The 24,808-nt window shown below is 40.4% G+C and overlaps 1 protein-coding gene across 3 annotated transcripts in view; it reads left to right on the top strand.

The window, feature by feature from the left end:
* The window catches only part of LOC135212712 (serine/threonine-protein phosphatase with EF-hands 2-like), a 535,058-nt gene that overhangs the window by 169,089 nt on the left and 341,161 nt on the right, over positions 1–24,808 (top strand). For 2 of the 3 annotated variants that reach the window (XM_064246403.1, XM_064246404.1), the window contains exon 1: positions 24,441–24,806. The gene's annotated coding sequence lies outside the window, so the exon portion shown is untranslated. Of the gene's footprint in view, positions 1–169; positions 284–24,440; positions 24,807–24,808 lie in introns of those variants that run through there. The other variant, XM_064246402.1, reaches the window with a different exon arrangement.

Raw genomic sequence — 24,808 nt, 5'->3', positions numbered from 1 at the left:
CTGCTTATTTTTTTTTAGTCTGTTACCAATGGTTTCTCTATCTTTCTAGTTACTTCATCATTTACCTAAAAAAAAAGACAAAAATTCTCATCTATATTAAATAACACCAATTTCAACCGAACATGTTTAAAGTAATAATGGCAATATTTATTTGTCTGATTTTTTTCAGAACCCATTAGTGCAGGCACCACAAGTAAAATACAGATGATCTTGAAGGAGTTGAAGAATACCGACCTCTTAAAATGCTGGAAAAATCTTCTAATCTTGCTTTTCGGCAGTTTAGGTAAGTCCTTGTCCATAATTCTTTATTATTATTTTTATTCATTGTGCAATGAAAGTGGTAGTCATGTAAGTAAGAAATCTCACTTCGTTTGCATCCACGTCTGAAATTTCAAAATGGGAAAGAACATTAAATCCTAAACTTACCGTTGAGAAGATAGTTAACTTCTTGTTAATCAAAACCTGTAGGATAGTATCTGGTTAGTTTTGCATCTGTGAGGGCCTAGGAATTCGATTTTTTTTTATTGAAAAATTATCTTATTAAGTCGGAAAAATATCGTCTCGGGCGCTTCCTCCTTGGATGTGTAGATGGAATGATATATATATATATATATATATATATATATATATATATATATATATATATATATATGGTATATATGTATGTATGTTATATGTATGTATGTATGTGTAGTATGTATGTATGGATGTATGTATGTATGTATATATGTTCCATCTATACCTCCACATAGAGGAGATAGTCGACAAGCTGTCAGGATGAGGCTCTCAACCCTATGAACAATTCTACTCTGCATAACTACTGTTAATCACGGGTCAGTTAACTCACTTCTTCGGTCACAGAAGCACAGAGATTTTAATTGCATGTTTTCCTATGATTCTGTTCTTGTGTAGATTGGAATTTCGGCCCTTTCACTACTACTTAGGCGGCCATCATAATAACTTAAGTGTATGTCCGGTATTTCTGCGAGTATTTTATAAATTTCTGTCAAAGAACTTGGAAGTAGATTGTGTCCATCCACGTTCTTGTATATGCTAGTAGGAATAGTTGTATGAAACTTGGCAAAGATATTCAATAAGTAAGCATACTATAATGACGACCTTTGTGGTATCACTGGTTGAAATTGCTCAATGCATTTTAGAGTTATGCCTAACTCTGAAACGCATTGAGCAATTTCAACCAATAGTGTGGGGTAAAACAGCACTTGCACCAAAGGCGTTCGGGGTGGGAAGGGCCTCCCTAAAACGGGGCTGGTTCTGCCTATAGACTAAGTAACTAAATAAACGCTACGATTTTTTTTTTTTTTTTAGTGATGGCACCTTATCTAATGTAATCATTACCGTGGCACCTCTTCTTCACCATCGTACCATGTCGCATGAATATATTTATATTATATATATATATATATATATATATATATATATATATATATATATATATATGTATATATATAATATATATATATATAATACTATATATATAATATATATATATATATATATATATATATATATATCTATATATATATATATATATGCATGCATGTGTCAATGTGAGAGTTAATATATTAAACACTGATAATAATTATATGAAGACTTATGTTAACTTTTTTTTTATATACAAAAGTTCATTGAGATGATCTAGCCAAGACATAATGCATGACAATCTTGTGGCACCCCTAGGCACTGTCTGGCTCCCAGTTTGAGAATCCCGGATTCTAATCCATAGTTTCCGAGATCGCTGAGGTGAATGGTGACAATCCCAATGCCCTCTAGGTCCAAGTTCAGCTCTGATAGGATGGGGGGTTTAAGAAGGAGTGAAAAATAAAATGTGAAAAAGGACAGATATTGGTGTCTAATCCACAGTTTCCGAGGTCGTTGAGATGAATAGTAACACTCCCGATGCCCTTTTAAGTCAAAGTTCAGCCCCAATAAGAATAGGGGGTGAGGAGGGGCGAAATGTGAAACTTCAGAAACGCTAGTCAATATAATTGAAGCAAGTATCTTAACAGGAAGAGAGAGAGAGAGAGAGAGAGAGAGAGAGAGAGAGAGAGAGAGAGAGAGAGAGCATTTTATCGATTGTTATTCAATAGTAGTATATATATATATATATATATATATATATAGATATGATATAGATATATATATATATATAGATATATATATATATATATATATATATATATATATATATATATATATAGTATTTACGTATGAGCCTGGCCTTAAAGACCCAAATACATAAAGGGAAATATTTTAGGGAAAAATGCAGAATAACTTACCTTAGAGGATTGATTGAAATATGATTCTCTATAATAAGGTCGCCATTGAAAACCCAGCTGATTAATCTACATTGCATTTATTTACACGACAGTTGAAAGGCAAAGCAACTGTGTCGCACGTTGACCACTCTTATTTCTCACAAGGGGAGAGCTGGCTAAAATAAGATTAACGTAAATGCTGGCTTTCAAAATTATTCACATTATCTTGCATTAAGGCAGCACTTGCGAAGACTTGAACACGTGACTCAGCCGATCTGGAAAAATTCCTAGATTAGACACAAATGAATTAAAGATTTCTTGCACAAGTTACAGTTATTCAATTTTATCTAACACTAGGGAAAGGACTGTAGTGTTTAATGAAATATTCAATGAAGATTGTCTGGGACGATCACAAAGGGGAGACGTGGCCACGAAGCAGTGAAAGGAACAAAGGGATGTTCATTTGAGAATTAGGAGTTCGAATTGGGAAATGAAATTCAGTTTACTGGACTCGGAGGGAAAAAACTGGCAATATGGCTGTATCACAAGACGTACCTGGAAGCCTTATGTAAGTGGACCCTTGTAGAAATTGGCGTCGGCTTTGTCTGAGATCTGGGGCGCCAGTAGCCCCGTTGTAGGCCTTAAGGAAGGCTGGGTTGGACCTCTGTCCTAGGTCACGGACTGGAGTGGACTGAGGCCGAATGCAGGTGTGATTCATGGGGGATGGGTTCAGCTTATCCCCCCAATAGCAGGGCATCCTGGAAATAGAACATAGGCCAGTGAAGGGTTCACAGGAAAAAAGGGGCTTAGAAGTAGGCCTAATAAGTACCTAGCCAGCTACACACTTCCTTTTGGGATACGTCCCTAAGGCTGACAAGTGTCTTTATTCCCCCTTCCCGCAACTACGGCTGGTCTGCTTTGGGTTTCCCGCTTAAAATCAGCTGATATTAGGGTAAACATGGCTGCTCTTTTAGAAATAAAATAAATGAAATAAATGCTGGGAAGACGAGGCGATCAATAATTGTAACAATATATATATATATATATATATATATATATATATATATATATATATATATATATATATATATATATATGTTACACCAATCTGTGAAATTGCCCATTTCATGAATGGGCAGTTTCATGCATGAATCTTAAAATTTGTTCCAAACTAGTTGTTAAAACCAGAAAAAGTTGTTTTAAAGTCTTTTATTAAGTGTTGTAATACAAACTTTTAACCTAATATATGATGGCATTTTCAAAGTATCTTGTATAACCCCTTCAAGCTTTAGTCATGGAAGAACAAATAGCAAGTTGTGCTGCCTTGTGGTCTACTGAATATGAGAAGACTGTAATTGCCATTTTGAAGAAAGGAAAGACGGACAAACGCTTAAAAGAGAACTCCTACCACATCTTGCAAACTTTTCAGATTGCCTCCTTTGGTGAAATAGTAAACAGCTAAAAAGAAGAATGGAAAATATATGGCAACTAAAGAATCAGTCACAGGAATTATCCAACAAGCCCACATTAACACCGGCCATGGTGGCGAAAAGAAGACTTACAAGGAGGTGTGTGAAAAATATGGAAATATTCCAAGATCAATTGTGTCACTATATATCGTGCATTGTGAGCGCTGTGTTGAAAAGCGTCGCAGAAAAGAAACTGGCATCAGGAGTTGTAGTCCAGACCACTGTCCGTAAGAGATCCTCAATGAAAGAGGACAAGTAGATCTGGTCGACATGCAGACTATGAAGGATGGAAGTTATCGCTTTATTCTGCACTATATGGAGTATCTAACGAAGTTTCATGTGATTCGTCCCCTGAAATCAAAGACAGCATCTGAGGTTGCCAATGAACTTCTTTTCATCTTCTTGAATATAGGGCACCACACATCCTTCAGTCTGACAATGGACGTGAATTTACAGCTGAAGTGATCCAAGAACTTGCCTCACTATGGCCTGAACTCATCTTAGTAAATGGGCGTCCTCGGCATCCCCAGAGTCAGGGATCAATTGAAAGAGGTAATGGGGATATGAAACTCAAGCTCATGGCATGGATAAGAGACAATAATTGTGCTAAATGAGTTATGGTGTCCGTTTTGTTCAGTGGGCCATGAACAGTTCATATCATGAGGCAATCAAGATGACTCCCTATCAAGCGCTCACTGGCAACAAGCCAAGATGTGGTCTTAAGTCAAATTTACCAGATGCATTCATCAGCAAAATATCGTCTGGTATTGAAGAAGAACTTGAAAGGCTTATAGAAGTTCCACTTACCGGAGATTCAGCTCGGGATGACCTAATATCAGTAGACCCTGAATGTGAACGTGAACCACATCCAGTTGCAGACTCTCAGCAGCAACCTGCTATGGAACAAGAAAATATCTCAACCGAGTACTGCATCCCAGCAAAACAGGCAAGAAAGGAAGCTGAGTATGGTCTTCAAAGCAAGCTCAACGAATGTTAGCACGCAGCACTAGATCAATGCGACAGTTGATGTTGGAGACAATGTGTCGTACCGGTGTCTCCAATTTGACCGTAGTAAAGGAGACCCCCCTAACATAGTAGGTGTTGTATTAGCAGTTGAAGACATTGGTTATGTGATTGGCACAAAAAGTGGAATTATCAGTGGTAAACTTGCCAGAAATCAATTCGAATTTGTTCAGTACAAAGGACTTTTGCCTGAAAATATCCCCAAACAACAGTTAAGTATTCGCGAACTAGTTCGAGCAGGAAGTGTGTGTGGTGGCCAAGGATAGCAGAGATGTCTTTGTAGGAGCAATTGCTTGTCAAAGCGGTGTTTCTTGTTTGAAAACTAGCCTTCGATGCAACAGTGTTGCCACAGCCACAAATCATGTGACAATATTGACAAATAATTACTGTAAATTTGTTTGATATGTATGACCATTGCTTACATAGACGTGGAATTTGTCTATATTTTTAATGATTAAAACAGCTGTTTAAAAAAATTGTATTTTATTTTATTAAAAGTTTTTTTTTCAACTTACAATAATTTGTATTAGTTTTCCTTATTTTGACCCCAATACTAAGAAAAAAATATATAACCGATTTGTGTATGTCCGTATTTATTGCTGTTCAGTTTTAGTAATATTTCTTTCACTAAGTTGTGTTTAAAGTAGCTTGTTTCATTAAGTAAAGTCCTTTCGTGTTGGTTAGTTTTTCCCCCTTCCTCCACAAATACTTTAATGGTCGTTATAACGATCGTTTATTTGAATTTCTCTGAATAATATTGTATGACATTGAAGTGCAGAAAGATTTTGATCTTGGAGCAGCAGCGCGAGATTCATATATATAAAAAGGTTCTTTTTGTGCCAAAGATATATTTTCATGCATCATGGCTGCCCATTTCATGAACTGGGCAAGTGGTTTGCTCACTTGAAATGGGCAAGTTGTTAGCCCACTTCATGAAATGGGCAATTTCACAGATTGGGTGTAACATATATATATATATATATATATATATATATATATATATATATAATATATATATATATATATATATCATGTTACGTATTAGCCTCGGCCTTGAAGGGGCTCAAATACGTAAACAGAAATAATTGAGGGAAAAAACAGAATAAATTACTTGAACTTACCGTAAAAAGGATTTATAGTGATAATTTACTCGAGAGGAAAAGGTCGCCAGAAACTCGGCTAATTACTTTACATCTACTTATTTACAAGAGGCTGCTTAACAGCCTGGGAAAGTAATGCAACTGGTCCACACGTGGACTAATAATATCTCTCAAGTGGATGATGGTTAGATCAAAATGAGATTCACGTAAAAGCTGGTTTCGAAATCTTGCGGTAATGCAACACTTGCGGGCGCCAAGACTTGGACACGTGACTCAGGGAATCTGGAAAAGATCCCAGATTAGACAAGATAAAAAAAAAAGGACTTCTTGCACAAGTTACGATTATTTAGTTCTCTAACACTGGGGAAAAGGAACTCTAATGTTTAACTGAGGTATGCACTGAAGACTTAGTCTTTAACAAGTCACAAGGGGAAGCACGTGGCCTGATGAGGACAAAGGGCTTTTGATGTAAGAGGGATAAGGTGAGAATTGAAATGAAATTAGCAAGAGTCGTATTGTAGGAAAGGTGCTGGATTGGAGTGTACACTTTCTAGATGTACCTTAATTACTTGAGGCTTGGACATGTGTGGTGCTCTGGAGATAGTCACACCAGCGTTTGGACAGAGGGCTGACGTCCCGTCAGAGGAGGAGGCTAGAGGCACGTCTGCCTCGCTTTAGGAGTCACTTGTGACTGAGAAAGATGCTGGTTCTCTGTGAATCACGGGGCTTCCATACACCGCCTCGGGCACTGCCTGAAAGTGGTAAACAACCGCCAGCGAATTGGGAAGGAAAATAGTTCTCATTGTAGAGGTCCCTAAAATCCATCTCGAGGCCTAGCTCCTCTCGTGACTTGCCTATCAAACCCTAAGCTTCCGTCAGACCGGAAATTCCTTTCTACCCTCTACCGCGTGTTTTTTTCCCAAAATCAGTTGCTTTAGGAGAAGACATGGCTGCTTCTTTAGCAATCAAAATATTTAACTAAAAGCTGGGTAGACGAGGAGATCAATTAACGTAGCAGCTCCCCCTTTTAAGAAGGCATTCACTCCCTTTCGGGCGTGAAGGCCTTGGCTTAAATAAGTTGATCGTCTCGACTACCCAGTTCTCCTACTCTAACTGAAGTTTTTAGAGCAGTGATACAGCTAACTACAGAGGCCTACCTAACTTATAGGTGGAGATGCTAAGTGTACTAACTTATTGGGTTAATGTAGTCTAGCCTAAGTGATAACTACGGGTCGCTTGTGACGACAATCTACTCTACCCCTAGGTAAGGTTACTTGAAAATTCTTTTTGCTACTACCCAAATGCCCTGGTACTAAATCATTAGCCTAACCTACTCAATACAGTTAATTGGAGACGCACTCATTCCAGAGTGTGGTACGCACAGCAGTGATGTGTCGACTGAATTGTTAAAATACATGATGTGAGGTAATGATGCGTTTGGATGATGAGTGATTAATGGAGTACTAGGATGGAAATGTAATGAGGTAATTCTGACATTTACATGAGGGTTAGTATTACAATTTCTAGGGGTTAGAGGGTTAGTTTACTGGCAGAGGTCAGGCTGGCTACCTTCTCTGGGTAGGTGCCAGGATCACTCTGCAAATGAATGTGACACTGTACCTCGGGCACAGGTGTCAAGGAGAGCATGTGGCTCTTTGGTTAGTTTGGTGATTTGTTACGTCCCTTTTTCTTCTTCTTATTCCTCCATGGGGGCTGCCCCTATACCAGTCATAGGAGTAGACGGAGGCACTGACTCTGGGGTAAGGCCAGAAACGCCGTCAGGAGCAGAGGCAGTGGTAGCCTGAGGAATGTCAGGAGAACACCCTACTTCGGTATCTGCAGCAACCGTTGTAGAGGTGGAACCTACTGCAGGGGAGGCCCTCACTTCGGCTGCTGCGACAGCCGTCGTAAGGGTAAGACTCCAGACTGACTCCTGGTCGGGCAGTTCCTGGTTTTCCAGAGGAGGTATGAAGGTAAGGTCTGCCGGAGGTTCATCCTCGGGCGACAGAGGTGAGGGTGAAGAAGAATCATGGACTGGAAATTGGCCATGGGCTGCGGTAAGCTCCATGCCTGTTGGAGGATCTCCTGTAGGAAGATCCTTGATTAGGTTAGGCGCCGGCGCTAGCTCAGGGCCAGGCACAGAGGTCAAGTTCTGTGGTGGCTTTACGTCCAGGCTGGATGGAGCTTGGCACTGCTCAGTGCTGCCAAGTGGCACTGGCAGAGAGTTGAGGTCAGCTGGACCTGTGACGGGTACCGGAGTTGCAATACCTCTCAGCGGGCCCTTGGTAATGGGAGACTTCAGGTCTTGCCCTAGGAGGAGGTCGTAACCTCCTGGAAGTAGCTTGCAACTGCAAGTGTACATACCTTGGTAAGGTGAGGTTGTGCGACTCTCAATTGGACGGTGGGAAGGATCATCTTACTATGATTGATGCCTTCAATCGTGATCAGTTGCCGTCTATCGATGGTAGCCCCTCGGGGGATTTGATCATCCCGGATCAGGGAGATTTGAGCGCCGGAGTCTTCAAAGGCTCTGACGTGGCTTGGTGGATAATGACCTTGGAGGGGTGTGACGGTTATAGGACCCTGAGCTGGGGGTCCTAGTAAAGAAGGATTGGTATCTGCCATTGCGATGGCGGGAATATTGTAATTCGCGCACCCTCCGTAGTTGGCAGACATGTGACCCTTGCGGCCACAGTCTCGGCAGAACTGGTTCGAGAACTTCTTCTGTGGCACTGGACAATAAGGCCGAGATGGCACCACAGGTTGCGAATCTGTGGGGTCACCAAGGCTTGCAGTGTGCTCTGGCACAGGTGAAGCGTCCTCTCTGGCAGTGATTTGATGTGGAGAGGTAGCTTGGCCCTGGAGTGGTGTGGGGGAGGGACATCCCCAGAGGAGGTCCCATCCCAATAGGAAACATACTCCATGCCGGATTGTACGTACTACGCCTAGGCGGTGAGGTTTGGTGCACCAAGGAGTGGTGACCTGCAGGACGACGGTGGGAACGGTCTTGGACTGCTCGTCGACTGTGACACTGGCTGGCACTTGGTCCCGGTCTATGAGACACAGATCGGAGCCGGTATCTACCGTAACTGGCAGAGTCACTGGTAGGGTAGAGCCATCCAGGGGTGCCACTGTGACTGAAGTGGTCCACACCCGCTCAGGGTGAGACCTGGACTCGGGCATAACGGCCGAGGAGGTTGTGGCACTGATCAGGTGGACGTTCCAGGTTGAAGGCACATGCTTGGGGCACCCGGGATATCCGGGGGAGTAGTGCCCTGTAGCCCCACAGGCTCTACAGGAGCCCCTCTGCTGGGCTGTTCTCCGTAGGGCATCTGACTGGACTTGAGAGGAGGCTGAGGCACCATTCGGTGGCGTAGGAGGGTTCTGAGGAGGTTTGTGGTTCGCGGCGCTCTTGAGGCGGCACTCTGCTGCGAGGTGACCCACTTTCTTGCAAACGTTGCAAGTCCGTAGGTGTCCTTGGTGGGCGTCCTTTGGCCGTGTGGATCCGGAGAGGTGACCGGGTGGCACTATGCATCGGTGGGCGGTGCTGTGAGATGGGTTGAAGGTCTCCCAGTCGTCAGCCAGGCGACAAGCTTCCGCAAGTGTCTTGGGTTGCTTGTCGTTAAGGTGCACTGCAAGTGGTCCAGGTTCACTCTGGTAGAGGTCTTCCAGCATGATCCTGTTAAACAGGTCCTGAAACTCAGTGCATGACATGGCCTCTAGCCAGCGCTTTCCGGCTTGGATTTTATGGTAGGAGTAATCTCCCCAGGCCCAACCAACTTCCTTTGCCTGACCTCGGAAACGCTGCCTCCACCTCTCCGGGGTGATCTCATAGGCCTTCGTAATGACCCGGCGAACGTCCACCAGGTCCCCTCGCTGACCCTGATCCAGTGAGCGGAGGGCAGTCTTAGCCTTGCCATCCAGGTGCTTGGCAAGCAGGGCGGCCCTCTCTGTCTCAGTGGTAGGGTAGTTTTCGAATAGGGCTTCCACTTCTTCCAGCCATGCCTCGGGCTCATCCTCAGTCCACTTCGGGATAAGAGCGTTAATGCTGGCAATAAGACTGTGCGACACCCTAGGCGTAGGGCTGGGAGCTGGCTGCATGGCTAGGGCTTCGGTGTTCACCTGTCGTGCCTTCTCCATCTCAAGATCCTTCTCCTTGAGGGCTAGCTTTCTCTCTTCTTCCCTTGCCTTCCTCTCTGCTTCTTTTTCCTTCCTCTCTGCTTCTTTTTCCTTCCTCTCTGCTTCTTTTCCCTTCCTCTCTTCTTCTCTGGCGGCTTTCTCTTGCAGGAGCAGATCGCCCATCTGCCCCTTCACCCACTGGGTGAGTTCCTGCCCAGTGTAACTGGCGTTCGTGCCCAGAGCCATGAGTGTCTGGAGCCTCTCCAGCTCCATGGATATATGTGGTTGGGCAGCAGAAGACATTTCTCTTGGCTGCAGTGGAGGCTCTGACAAAGTTGAAAATAATGGCCAGGTAGGGTACTGAATGGAATGGGAGTGCCTACTGTGTAATGTGGCACTCACTTGGAAATTTGTTCGGCGACGTGGTAAAGAAAAAGTCTGAAAAGACTGGGTGCTCTGTGGCACTTGGGAAGTGTCCCGTAAGTTGGTGGCACTTCTGGAATGGCACCTTCTGATGAGATGAGGTAATCAAATGGAGTGTGCAGCGTACGTCACACTTAAGGGCGTTCCTAAGTTGGGAGACGCTGGAATGGGCAACCTGTAGTCCAATACAGGTGCACGGCACTTATGGAGGCGTTCCTTGGTTGAGTGATCCGAAATGGTGGATACTCTAATGAATGGGCGTTCCGTAGGACGGACACGCAGGTAAAGGGCTAACTGTACGTCTGTACAGGTGCACGGCACTTCAGGAGGCGTTCCTTTTTGACAGCACTAGTAGTGCTGGTGGTATTGCGGCACTTCGGGAGGCGTTCCCTTGATTGGGTTCCTTGGGCAGCACTAGTAGTGCTGGAATAGCGGCCCTTCAGGAGGCGTTCCCTTGGGAGCACTGGTAGCGTGCTGGTGTGTCCCGTCGGACGACACTAAATGCAGTATATTCAAATATACTGAAGAGAAATGGCACTGCTCGTGGCAGAGTGTAATGGTGGAGGAGAGAAAGTAAAAGGTGGGAGTACTTCAGCAGCCAGTCGATGGACAGTGTCAAGAATTAGTGGCACTGTAAAATTGTAAGGCCTGACGTGCACTAGTGGTGGCCAGTGCTAGACTGGTAGGCTTCCTAGTCTGGAAGTAATGAATTTGCGTGGCACACTGTGTGGTTTGTGCTTGCGGTATACGCAAGTCTTTTGGGATACAGAAATGAAAAGACCACTCGGGCAACGACAGGTAATGATAATTTGAAAATGCTCAGTCCTTTGCTGAAGTACTCGGTAAATGAAATAAATGCTTGCAAACTGCAATGGACACAGGTGCGTACATATCACGTTTAGTGTAAATGAAAGACACAAGAGACTAAAATAATGTTAATTCTGCATGCGTAATGGTAATAGATGTAATACTCTTGGCTTCGTGAATAATGGGATCTCTCTCTCTCTCTCTCGGCCTGCCTCCCCTCTCTCACATCTCTCTCTCTCTCTCTCTCTTCGGGCGGAGAGGGTGAAAAATGATATAGATGAACTCCCTTGTATTTAATTGAACTAATACTTTTAGTTTTAATATGACGCAACTTGCGTTAAATGATTTACTTACGTTAACGTGTAATGAAAGAATTGCTTTGGATAAGGTTTATGAAAACGATACCGCGCTAGCAATGAACGATATTTACGTTACTGGTAGCGGCTTGCGCTTATATGAAATGATTTGCGTTTTCATATGAAATTTACAACGATGCGTTTTATGTTAACAATTCTTGTGACTTACTCTTTGAAGATTTACGTTAACTTTACGTAAGGATACTAGGTCCCTGTGAAGATGGAATGTTAGCAAAACATTTGTAAATGGAAAAGTTTACGTTTAGTACGAAAGGAAATTAAACTTTCGCTCAGCGAGCGGGTGAGCGATGCTAGGTGAAACGCGTGGTCGGGTTGATCAGCGTGTCGTTCAAACAGCTGATCTGTAAATGCAAAAGCGATATACAACACAAAATTCTAGTTTCTTATTCAAGGCGAATTAACGTTAATTTCTCTAGCAGAATGATAGATACTAGTATCGAGATTGATATTATTTATGTTAAACTTTCAAGACTTACGTTACTTTGCTTAAATCGTTGAGATAATCCTTAAAGGGATAAAACATGGCTGCCCTTTGTGAGCAAGGTTGGCGGCAGGCCTGAGAGCGCGCATACGCTCAGCTTAAGCTGAGGGCTAAGCGGTTACCAACACTTGGAATGAAAACTAAGTTAAAACGAATTCCCCTAACATATCACAGACAAAAGAATTGTACACTTCTTTTGCCGTAACTATCAGTAGAACACTCCTAACTAGCTAGGCTTTCTAACACAGCAATAAACCCTGGCAAAGCACTTCCTAGGTTGAACTAGTACTTTCTGGCATCTATCTAAGACGTGCTCGTGTCTTGTCAGACGAGAACAGTGCAATTTACAAAATAACAGAATTCACTCGACGCTCTGGCCGTTACAATATAATAATATTTCTCACTTAACACTCTTTAAAACCACTTCTAAAATAAATACTTAAACGTACCTTAAGCTAACATTTGTTATAAAATAATCATATTATATGAATGGTATACCTTACTGTGAGTCAGTGTGTGTCTTCCGCTACAAGTGTGGTTTGATTTGCGCTTTGTAAAAACATTTACATGTTACGTTTTACAAGGGATAACGCGATTTACAAGCCAGGTTCGTGGCAAGAGTCGACATTGTTACGTATTAGCCTCGGCCTTGAAGGGGCTCAAATACATAAACCGAAATAATTGAGGGAAAAAACAGAATAAATTAATTGAACTTACCGTAAAAAGGATTTATAGTGATAATTTACTCTAGAGGAAAAGTTCGCCAGAAACTCGGCTAATTACTTTACATCTATTTATTTACAAGAGGCTGCTTAACAGCCTGGGAAAGTAAATGCAACTGGTCCACACGTGGACTAATAATATCTCTCGGGTGGATGATAGTTAGCTCAAAATGAGATTCACGTAAAAGCTGGTTTCGAAATCTTGCGGTAATGCAACACTTGCGGGCGCCAAGACTTGGACACGTGACTCAGGGAATCTGGAAAAGATCCCAGATTAGACAAGATAAAAAAAAAAGGACTTCTTGCACAAGTTACGATTATTTAGTTCTCTAACACTGGGGAAAAGGAACTCTAATGTTTAACTGAGGTATGCACTGAAGACTTAGTCTTTAACAAGTCACAAGGGGAAGCACGTGGCCTGATGAGGACAAAGGGCTTTTGATGTAAGAGGGATAAAGGTGAGAATTGAAAATGAAATTAGCAAGAGTCGTATTGTAGGAAAAGGTGCTGGATTGGAGTGTACACTTTCTAGACGTACCTTAATTACTTGAGGCTTGGACATGTGTGGTGCTCTGGAGATAGTCCCACCAGCGTTTGGACAGAGGGCTGACGTCCCGTCAGAGGAGGAAGCTAGAGGCACGTCTGCCTCGCTTTAGGAGTCACTTGTGACTGAGAAAGATGCTGGTTCTCTGTGAATCACGGGGCTTCCATACACCGCCTCGGGCACTGCCTGAAAGTGGTAAACAACCGCCAGCAAATTGGGAAGGAAAATAGGTCTTATTGTAGAGGTCCCTAAAATCCATCTCGAGGCCTAGCTCCTCTTGTGACTTGCCTATCTTACCCTAAGCTTCCGTCAGACCGGAAATTCCTTTCTACCCTCTACCGCGTGTTTTTCTCCCAAAATCAGTTGCTTTAGGAGAAGACAGGGCTGCTTCTTTAGCAATCAAAATATTTAACTAAATGCTGGGTAGACGAGGAGATCAATAAACGTAGCAATATATATATATATATATATATATATATTATATATATATATATATATATATATATAATATATATATATATATAGTATATATATATATATATATATATATATATATATATATATATATATATATATGCTATCCGGTGGGTCGGCTAGTAATATATACTATATATATATAATATATAAGTCATATCACATTTCCGTGATTCATATACATATATCGAGCTACAATGTCCTTTAATATCTAATTCGCTCTACCTCGGAATTAATATATTTTCATATATGCTTAACCGAAGGGGAATTTTTTTCTCTCCGATAATAGATTTGCCTGGACCAGGGCGCGAACCTATGGATCCTTTCAAACCCAGGAACGTCAGTGAAGCTTTTCCTACTACACCTCTCGCGGTGGTGTAGTAGGAAAAGCTTCACTGACGTTCCTGGGTTTGAAAGGATCCATAGGTTCGCGCCCATGGTCCAGGCAAATCTATTATCGAGAAAAAATTCCCCTTCGGTTAAGCATATATGAAAATATATTAATTCCGAGGTAGAGCGAATTAGATATTAAAGGACATTGTAGCTCGATATATATATATATATATATATATATATATATATATATATATATATATATATATATATGTACATACACATACATATGATTGTATGTATGTATATATAATCTAATAAATGCTCCTTATTTATACACACACGTCACAATTGAATACCCTACGTCTTGTTACGCATGCACTTTTACGGACCTTAAGTTCAAATATCAATTCTGAATTATTTGTTGAGGACTTTCTCGGTAAATCTCTTCTTCCTTTCCCAAAGCTTCCCAGGTATACAGTCTTCTCAGCAAGTTATCATTCCTCATTCTCTCATAAGTAACCAAACCATCTCAAAACTCTTTGATTAGTCTTATCTAGGCCGTCCTCACTACCAGATGCATTCAATCAATCAATATATTTATATTGTATGTATATATTATATGTGTATATATGAATTGATTGATTGTTTCGGTAGATAGGACGGCATAGATGAAAAGAAGAATTGATTGTTTTGAGATTGTTTGGTTGCTTAGAGAGAATGGGAAATGAAAAAGAGATTTACCGAGAAAGTGCTTAATGGATGATTTAGAATTGATGTTAGAATTTGCTGCGAAAGTGCATGCGAAATACAGACGCAGTGTATTCAGCCTTGTGACGTTGTGTATAAATATGGTCCCATTACTACCGTGAAAGTTTACCACCCAAAGGGTTCATCCTCATTCCATGCAGTTATTAAAAGGGGTTATGGCTGCTTTGCCACTTCTCTTTGGAACTAATTTTATTTCGCGTAAAACAGCTTATATACAGAACTTGCGTTATGAAAATGACACCTTGAAGTGAGAGTCAGTTGACCAAATATTAACGTGTTCTGTGTAAATTGATTAATGTTTCTGAAATATATATATTATATATACATAATATATATATATATATATAATATATATATATATATATATATATATATATATATATATATATATATAATATATATCCTTTCGAACAGGGAAACATTGTCAGAATTTTATTGCACTACCCTAGTGTGTATTTTCATGGAAGGTCAAATCGTGACACATGCTATATAGTAGTCATCTTATGAAAGCTGCCTTATTCGTTAAAGGTCATAAGAACGCCTTTTCCCTTTGTGGATGAGAGGTGCTTCTTTGTCACGAAAGCAGTTAATCAATGACCTCTCGTCGATTTTATGATCCTGACTGTGATGAGAGGAAATTTAGTGGAGATGGACTTCGTGGCTTTTATAATGTTTTCCGAGGCTTAAATGAAAAGCGAATTCCCAACAACCAACATTCAAAACTAAATGAAGTTCGAGAGGCGCAGTAGGCTTTGTGTATACCTTTTCAGATCCTCAAATACTGATTGATTTATTCATGAGAGAGAGAGAGAGAGAGAGAGAGAGAGAGAGAGAGAGAGAGAGAGAGAGAGAGAGAGAGAGAAATCTTCGGTGCACTCTCTAAAGTTACAGAAGGTAACACTTAACTTTAACCTTTCATCTCATTTAAGAGATCTTAAAATGTTCGTGACAAATTACTTGCATACCATTTCTCTCTCTCTCTCTCTCTCTCTCTCTCTCTCTCTCTCTCTCTCTCTCTCTCTCTCTCTCTCGGCGAATGTGCAGGCATTTTCTCTTGTTTGCTTTTCTGCTTCTATACCATAGTAGTTTCGTATCCTCTATAAATTTGCTATCTAACAAGACACTAAAAGATTGGACGCTACATAAATGATAAAAGAAGAAACTTGAAGATAGAGGCGCATGAAGAGTAACGAGTCTCCATTTCGGCAATCAAGATGAACCTCTGTGATATCGGAAGCAGATAATTACAGATAAATAAAAAAAGAAAACTTGCGATAGGAAGCGTGATGACTGTAACCTTTCCAGTTATCATCTTATTAATATTACTTCTTTATAGCAAGATTCTTTGCAATTCTACTTGCTGCCTACTTTATTGAACTCTTGGAATCTCTCTCTACTAAGACTTCTAAAAGTCACCTACTGGTTCCGCAAAAGCAGTACGAAATGGTGATCTCTCTTCAGCAAATTGTGGTCCCATCCTTGAAAATCTTGATTTTTTCTGGGTTCCTGTCGGAGTCTAGAATTGTGGTCCCGTCCCTGAAGATCTTGAATTTTTCTGGGTTGTTTCTGTCGGAGTCTAGAATTTCTGACAGTTTGACATAAGCTAATCTTTACCAGACTTTTTACGTCAGGTTAAATTTCTGTCAATTGCTAATTACATTATTTAAAAGCTGATTGTTCTGTTTCTCTAATAGTTGACAATGTTTTAGGCACAAAGTTCCTTTTCTGCTGTAACCAGTGCACTTCTTTTTTTTACCATGGACCTCATTCGCATCCATTGTCGTCTTTACTTTCTTAAGTAGTTGATTTTAAACTTCATAAATCACCTTCTTTCCTCTTCAACCCTTCCTCACAAGATTGTTTTACAGTTTCATCAATCGTGTGAGATGTTATTGACATGGGACTGAATAGTATATATGAATTAGGATAGCCAATCTTGTGTTCGAATAGTGACAAGGGATATTTGATCATTTTAAGTACCCCACCACAAGACATGCCCATGACGTTCAGACACCATTGTGAGAGTTTTGTCCATTAAGATTTAGGCTTCCAATTAAAATCGCAAACAGTATCGAGAATATCTGTTCATGAAGTCTCGGGAGCATCCAGTGGACCCCTTCAGGTCCCTTGTTAGTGAACAGTTAGAGAATAAAATCTTTATTGGGAACAGAATCGAGAACATTCGGTTGAACCCATCAGGTTCTGTGTTTGTGGAGACTAAATTGTATCTAGTGGACCTTATAAGGTTCCTGTTTATGAACAGTGTTCAGGAGATCCAGTGGAATCCATGTGATTCCTTTAGGGGACGGTGTCGAGAGCATCGTGAGACTCTCGGCTTCTCTGTTCATGAACAAATTCTTCGTTTTTGTGGAACAGTTTAGTTTTAGGGTTCTTGGGCTGTTTCGAGATTATCGATTTGGGAACACTTCAACTTTTGTCTGTCTGGACACCAAGGTTATAAATGATTAACCATTCGGGTTCTCTGCTACTGGAAAGCGCCGAGAGTATCCGTGTTCTCTTTTCGTTGCAATTGTTGAACCTCTTCGAGTTCTAGTTTGCAGACAATGTCGAGAGCTTACCAGTAGAACTCGTCGTGCTGTATGTTCGTGGATTGTGTTGAAAGTATCGAGTGGAACCTGAATCGGTATATTTCTCTGGCAGTATCAAAATTGTCCTTTTTCTATAGAGGAGAGCTGGTAAAAGTCAGTACGGATTTATTCCTTCTGTAGTCTCCAAAACTAATGGTTTTGTCTGTTTTATTTTACTACACTTCGTTTAGTATGAACTCTGGCAGCATTGCTGTTAATGTTTTTGCATTGTATGCACCGAGATCGAATGTCAATGTACAGATAGCAATTTGTGTTCCGTAAATATAATACTTTCAGTGTTATAAATGTTAAAATTCCGTTTTCAAACAAAACATTATATGTTTGTTCCTTAGGATTTTAAAGTGACCAAGTAAAAGAAATATATAGTTTTTTTTTTAGTCTGATGAAAATGATTGTATATGCACATTGTAATGGTTTGAGATTATTGGAAATACGGTACTGAAACTAGTATTTTGGTAATGAAATATTGAATATGTTTCGTGACCTACTTTGTAATTAATATGAAATGTTGAGCGTTTGTTTAATAGATAGGAAGCTAAAAATATTCTTCATATACCAGGGAATCTAAAAAGATGTACAGGGAAAAAATTGAAGTCAAATAGAGTATAAAATTTTGAGTGTTTCAATCAATATACTTTTAGGTGTATGCTACATACTCTTATATTCATAGAGTACGTAGTGTGTCATCACTAGGTTTCATTTTAAATTGCAGTGACTGGTCATGTCTGAGAACAATTAGCAGTTGCTTACAAGCTACTCCGAATTTGTTTGGAATGTAACCGAATATTGCCGTTTCTAGTTTAGAACTGAAGAAAATATATAAACAGGTAATTAATTGATCCTGTGGTTAGTGTGGATTACGAAGTCTCCTAGTAAGGACGGATGAGAGTTTTACTGGAAGATAGTTATTATTGTCATTTTAATATAAATTCTTCTGCAAGCAAACGAACACCAATAGCATTACAGTAATATTAAGAATGATGTTAATAATAATATCTTGCTAAATCTACTTCATGTCAGTTGATTCTTGAATCATCACTAATCCTGTTAACTCGGCAGCCGGTGGAGAGAATGTAGTTTAGTGATTGGTTGAAAAAATCTTCTGTTCAGCATCGAGGATAGGTTCTCGGACTGCCCATATATTGACGAGTTTCCAAATCAATTCCTCGTTAATCGATGTTTAGTATGGGAGGTCATGTGACCATAATGAGTATTTTCGTAGGATGATCTATACGTATTGAATATTTTGATGGATTTGATCCAATCCAAGAGGGAGGAGAAATCTTTCCCTTTTCCCCCATCAAGCTTTGCCCCCCCGGCCCTCCCCACCCCCCCCCCCTCTCTCTCTCCTCTCTCTCTCTCTCTCTCTCTCTCTCTCTCTCTCTCTCTCTTTCTTCTCCAAGGTTTTTTAACCAGCCTCTTACCTTTTTGATGAACGAAATCCACTTCCAAAAGTAAAAAATATTCCCTCTCTGTAACAAGTTCCTGTTTTGCTTGGGTGAAATTCACTGAAAAAGACTGTCCAATAATTGGTGGCTAACAATAATTTCAGTGAAACAGCGGGTTTGAACTTGGAGATTGACTGCAGATTCAGTCAAGTAACTTCAGCCTTTGTTGGGTAACTCTTCTCTTATTTTGTAAATGCATCTGACCTCTTTTCTCGTATCATCATACTATAATGACTGACTGACTGGCTGACTGACTGTCTGTCTGTCATTCAATCACGGCCAAACGGCTGGTCAGATGGGCATGAAACTTGGCAGGGTTATGGTGGGGGACCCCCAAGATGGTTTGTAATGGGGCTTCATCCAACCTACCCCCCTCCTTTGTAGGGGGTGGGGGTGAGAAGGGATTGCCCCTGAAGCGGAGCAGTTTCTGGCCGTGAAACGAGGCTGGTTATTCCAGTAGACTTAGTTACTTTATGATGAATGCCATAATAGATTTTCTTCGCTCGGAGAAGAAAGTCGACTCGCCAGTGCTCTTTCTGGCATTGCAGCTACCTCACTCCACAATGGTCGAACGCTTCACTCTCGCTTCAAGATTCCCATCAACATTACTCCTTAATTCACTTGCCAGGTGTCTGACCAACATGCAAGTGCACAGCTCTTCAGGATGACAGACTTTATCATAATTGATGAAGTCAGCCAAGGTGACAAACTGTTATTCGGATGTTTGGATAGATCATTGCATAATATTAGGAAGAATCAAGAGTTGTTTGGAGGAATCTGCATTCTGTTTGTTGGTGAGCTGAAAAACTGTGAAGTCACCTTATAAGGTACTTAAAATACTGAAGGGAAGTAAATTCATACACCTTTGAAATGTTTTAAATTTATTATTTATTGCAAATGTGTCAAGTGCATGACACAGGGCTCTTCCTCTTCAATAATCAGTTTCTCCTCCATACCTGGATGGGAAATACAGAAATTGCACGTTAGTGGTGAAGCATAAGAATTAACTTTAATTATATAGGTAAGAATAATATGGCAAGAAGCACTTATACATAGGAATATGCAAATTGTTACCTTACTGTAAGTAGGTCAAGACAAGAAAAACACAGTAGACAACCATACAAGGCTGGATAATCCTATCCTGAAATAATATAAAATATCCAGGGTGGGCAAGGTTTGCATTAAAGGGGAATTCTTAAAAAATTTTGTTTATGTTGACTTATCCAAAAATAACAAATGGTAGCTTACCATTATGTACAATAAACCCATGAACAACCAGTAGAGTTGCGAAACCACTGTAAGGAAAAGAGAAATCCTTTATAACTATTAAACATTCGTGAATATCCGTACTCTACCGATGGCAGTTAGGAAGGACTTTAATAGGTAGCGACAAAGGCTCAAAGAGATTGCTACGATTACCATTCAGTATTTGCCCCAAAAAATACTTGGTACTCACCGTAGTCCATCCGAGCAAGAAGGGATTGGAGTCAATGCTTAGGAGAACGTGACTTTTCTCCACAAATCATCCACTAAGGTGAGTCAAAGTCGAGACGATGATGAACAAATCAGTCGTAGGAGGCAGAGCACCTCCAGGTGGCCACCAATTACGCCGTCCAAATTATGGAACCAAGGGAATACTTCAGAAGGGACCATTGATTCTTAATAACATTATCAGAGCCTCGTCCAAGACATCCTCCAGGAGGACAGGCTCACACTGACGCTGGAAGAGGGGCTCCAATGGCTATACGGGTATGTGGTGGGTCCTACAGGATAGCTCACTACCCTAATGCTCTGACAGGACCGCCCGGACTGACCGGACTGGCAGAACTGCCTCGACTGCTGAGAGTGCTTGGACTGCTAGTACTGACTTCTGACGCATTCACCGATCTCGACGTTTCCTCGTAAACAACAAAAAGAGGAGGAGTCAACAATTTGCCGATCATAACTATGGCAGCAAGGACTGTAAGCGGTACCAAGTATTTATTTTTCTTATTTTGGTAATACTGAAATTCCATATTTACGAATCCTTCCTGCCGCTGTAAGCAAGTACATTAAAAATTTATTTATTCTGTATAGTTGGTGATTGGAAGCAAATTCTTCCCGTTGTGAAACGCGGAAGTCGAGCACAGATAGTCAACGCAACCTTGAAGACATCATACATCTGGAAGTCAGTAACAGAACTGAAACTATCACTCAACATGAGAGTTCGCAATTCATCCGATGCCGCCTTTGCGTCCTATCTCAGAGACATAGGATCAGGGAACTGTTCGTACATTGAGCCTCCGAGAAATACGATTGAAGTTCGCCCAGAATTTGTGCTAGAATCCTCTTCTGTTTCTGATATTTGCAAGTTTGTCTTTGATGGATTAAGTGAGAGTTATGCGGACCCGTCGTGGCTATGTTCACGAGCTGTAATAGCTTCAACCAATGAAGTCGTCAATAGTGTCAACGAGCACATGATCAACAACTTCCCTGGAGAAAGTCGCGAATATTTCAGCTCGGACACATGAAAATTATCATCAATATCCTCAAGATTTTTTGAATAACTTAAATCCATCGGGACTGCCAGTGCACAAAATAACATTGAAGAAGTACTGCCCGGTAATGTTGCTTCGGAATTTCGATCCTGCCAATGGACATTGCAACGGAACGCGGTACACCGTTATGGAGAACTAAAACTCCCACGTTATCGAAGCAGTGATAGCATCACACCGGCAAACGTCTGTTCATCCCCCGGATTCCTCTGATGCCTTCGGACAACCAGTTTCCGTTCCAGTTACGGCGCAGGCAGTTTCCCATCAACCTGGCCTTCTCATTCACTGCAAACAAGTCGCAGGGCCAGACTTTGGATCGTGTTGGTGTGTTTCTGCCGTCACCCATGTTCACGCACGGCCAACTGTATGTGGCGATGAACGGAGCAACTGACTCTGCCAACTTGAAATTAAGTTGTGGACAAACTGATAATATTGTGTACAAAGAGGTTCTGTAGTAGGTATGTATAAAAAGTCGCCCTTATTTTAATATGGCTGAACAAATAGTACATAAAAAATTTTCATTTCTGCACCCAGTATTTTAAGTTTGCTAGTAGGAATAATTATAGGTAAATTTCATAGTTTTGACATCTAAGATCTTTAATGAATACACACACACACACACACTATATATATAAATATATATATATATATATATATATATATATATATATATATATATATATATATATATATATATATATATATATATATCACCAATGGTGGTTTGACTCGGATAATTGCAGAGTTCCATTTTTTTTAATGATTTCTTGTAGATTAGAAAAAATCATTGCACACCACATCTTTCTATTTCATTTTGCTTTCCCCCGCCCTCCTAAAGCAATAAACTACTAAGGGTTATATTAGTGTTCAGTATAAACACGAATATTGATAAAAATGAATCATGCCTTAAATCGGACACAGATAATGAAGCATAACATAGCAGATGAAATATATAAAAATGAATTTGTATAGCTCAGAAACCGATACATTTTCATGAACGAAATTTTGTTGGAAAGATTTCTCACTTAATTTTGCCCTGCCAGTGTCAGAGTACAACTCCGTTGAAATTTTAGTTTGTCGGAGTTATTGAATTTTGGCATAGTTTTTCAAGTATTACTACTAAGCGGCCTTTGGTATTTAGCGCTGTTGATAATGAAAGGAGAAATGATTTTAAAAAAAGCTCTGCAATCCATTTATTTATTTATTTTATTTATTTTTTGTAAATGTACCTATAGAAAAACCTATTTTATATAAAGGGATATTAAAAACGACGCTTATGACTTTGACCTAGTGCGTGCCTGTTATATCTGCATTGAAAATTTAATTGAGGGGTTAACTGTGCAGGAAAAAAAAAAAAAAAAAGTGTTCATTTTGGAATGCTTTGTGATTAGGTAGACAGTGAAACCATCTGTTGCACTGTTCATCTAATGATCATACAACCTCACATAATGAAACAGTTCCTTTCATTTTCATAGGTTACATAACTTGAGGCACCATTAGACGAACTAGGAAACTCGTGAATAAACAGGACAAAAAATCGATTTCAAGGGACGGGTATTACATAACTTGAGGACACCGTAAGACGAGCTAGGTAGGAACTCGTAATTAAACAGAACAAAAAATGGATGTCAACGGACGGGTATTGAAAATGAAGTTGTTGAGAGAGAGAGAGACAGAGAGAACGAACTTCCATGAATGCCTTATAACATGGCAGTGACATATATTGCGGTAATACCAAGAAACGTATAATGATACCCAACCCCCCTATTCCTGGCAGCGACGTCGTCCTGATTTACTTACATCTCTGCCACGAAATGAAAAACGTTGGAGACATCACTTGAAAATGTAAAAAAAAAAATTATTCTTTTATCTTTTGTTTTGTTTCTGTGTTTGTCTTTTATCACAGTCTGGTGAGATTGGGTGACTTCAGTTTGTTATCTGGTTCTTTTGAATATACTGTACTTTGCAGTGAGTGTTGACATCTATGTCGCACACATTATGTATTCATCACGAATCATCTCTGCAAAGTTATTCAAATCAATAGGTGTCGATGTCTATCGTTGTTGCAACGCAAGTCTGAAGAATTCAACAACAAGGGTTGGTAAAATATGAATTTCTGTCGATGTTACCGCTTCATGAAATTCATGGATTGATTCTCTCTCTCTCTTCTCTCTCTCTCTCTCTCTCTCTCTCTCTCTCTCTCATCTATTTCCAGGTCCACTTGTGTTCAGTCACTTTGATTTACATTTTCTTACAGTTTTCTCTTTTATTCTGATGTTGGCTATTCCAATGAATATCCTTACACGCAAGCTGAAAATAATCGAATTGGATTTGTCAGGATTCCTATGGTGGGACTCTACCGATATTCCATTATTGCTCCCCTTTTTTTTATCCGTTCTTTATTTTTTTCATGGGGTCTTTTGCTGAATTTTGCATCTCATCAAAGAAATTGCACGTGTTTTGATGTGCGCAGCTTATATAGTTCATTGTTTCAAGAGGCTGAGGGTAATTCTATTATGAATGTCAGACCTTCAATCCCCAAGAAATCTTTGGCAACCTAATTTCTGTATATAGAGGAATAATAGTGTGTCTCCATTTTAATATCTAATAACTTCCATCGGAAGCCTAACGTTTAATCCTCTTAGCTAGCGGTATTATCCTACGTGTTTTGATCTCTGCTGCTAATTAAACTTCTAAACCAAAATAAAGTTCATATCACATAATAAACATCTTAAAGTAGGAACCTTCAGAAGACGGGCATTTTCTGTGAAGAAAATGCCGTGGTTAAACGTTCAGCTTGAGGTTGTTTTGACCCGTGTCAGAATTTTGGCACCGGTAACGAATCACGACGTCTGGCAACCTCGGCGGGGGCGGGTCACGAGGGTTCGGGAAAGCTGGAAGGGAAGACGTTTCCAGTAATGCGGCAGCAGACCTGTTGCTCTGATGGTGTTGGCCGTGATCCCGCGGAGCTCCCTCTCGTCTCTTGTTTTTAATTCACATGCTCTTGCTTGAGGCACTGACTTGAAAAGACAGGCTGGTGCTCGAAGGAGAGGCCTCGGCAGCGTTACTGTGGTCATTCCAGAGAATATAGTCAAACGTTTCCATGAAGAATATTGAAGAAATAATCGCGCGCCAAAATGATAATTGTGGACTAACGACAGTTGTACATCTGCCTGTTTGTACCTATTTCAAAAAAATCGTGCGAAACTCAAATCTGTTGTAGTTAATGAAAGAGCATTCCTACCAGCAATAGTGATGATATGAGCCCCCAAGTACTCTTCTTCAGCAACAAGGT

Source organism: Macrobrachium nipponense, chromosome 41, assembly GCF_015104395.2.
Source record: "Macrobrachium nipponense isolate FS-2020 chromosome 41, ASM1510439v2, whole genome shotgun sequence".
NCBI lineage: Eukaryota > Metazoa > Arthropoda > Malacostraca > Decapoda > Palaemonidae > Macrobrachium > Macrobrachium nipponense.
This window is presented reverse-complemented; position numbering and strand designations above follow the sequence as displayed.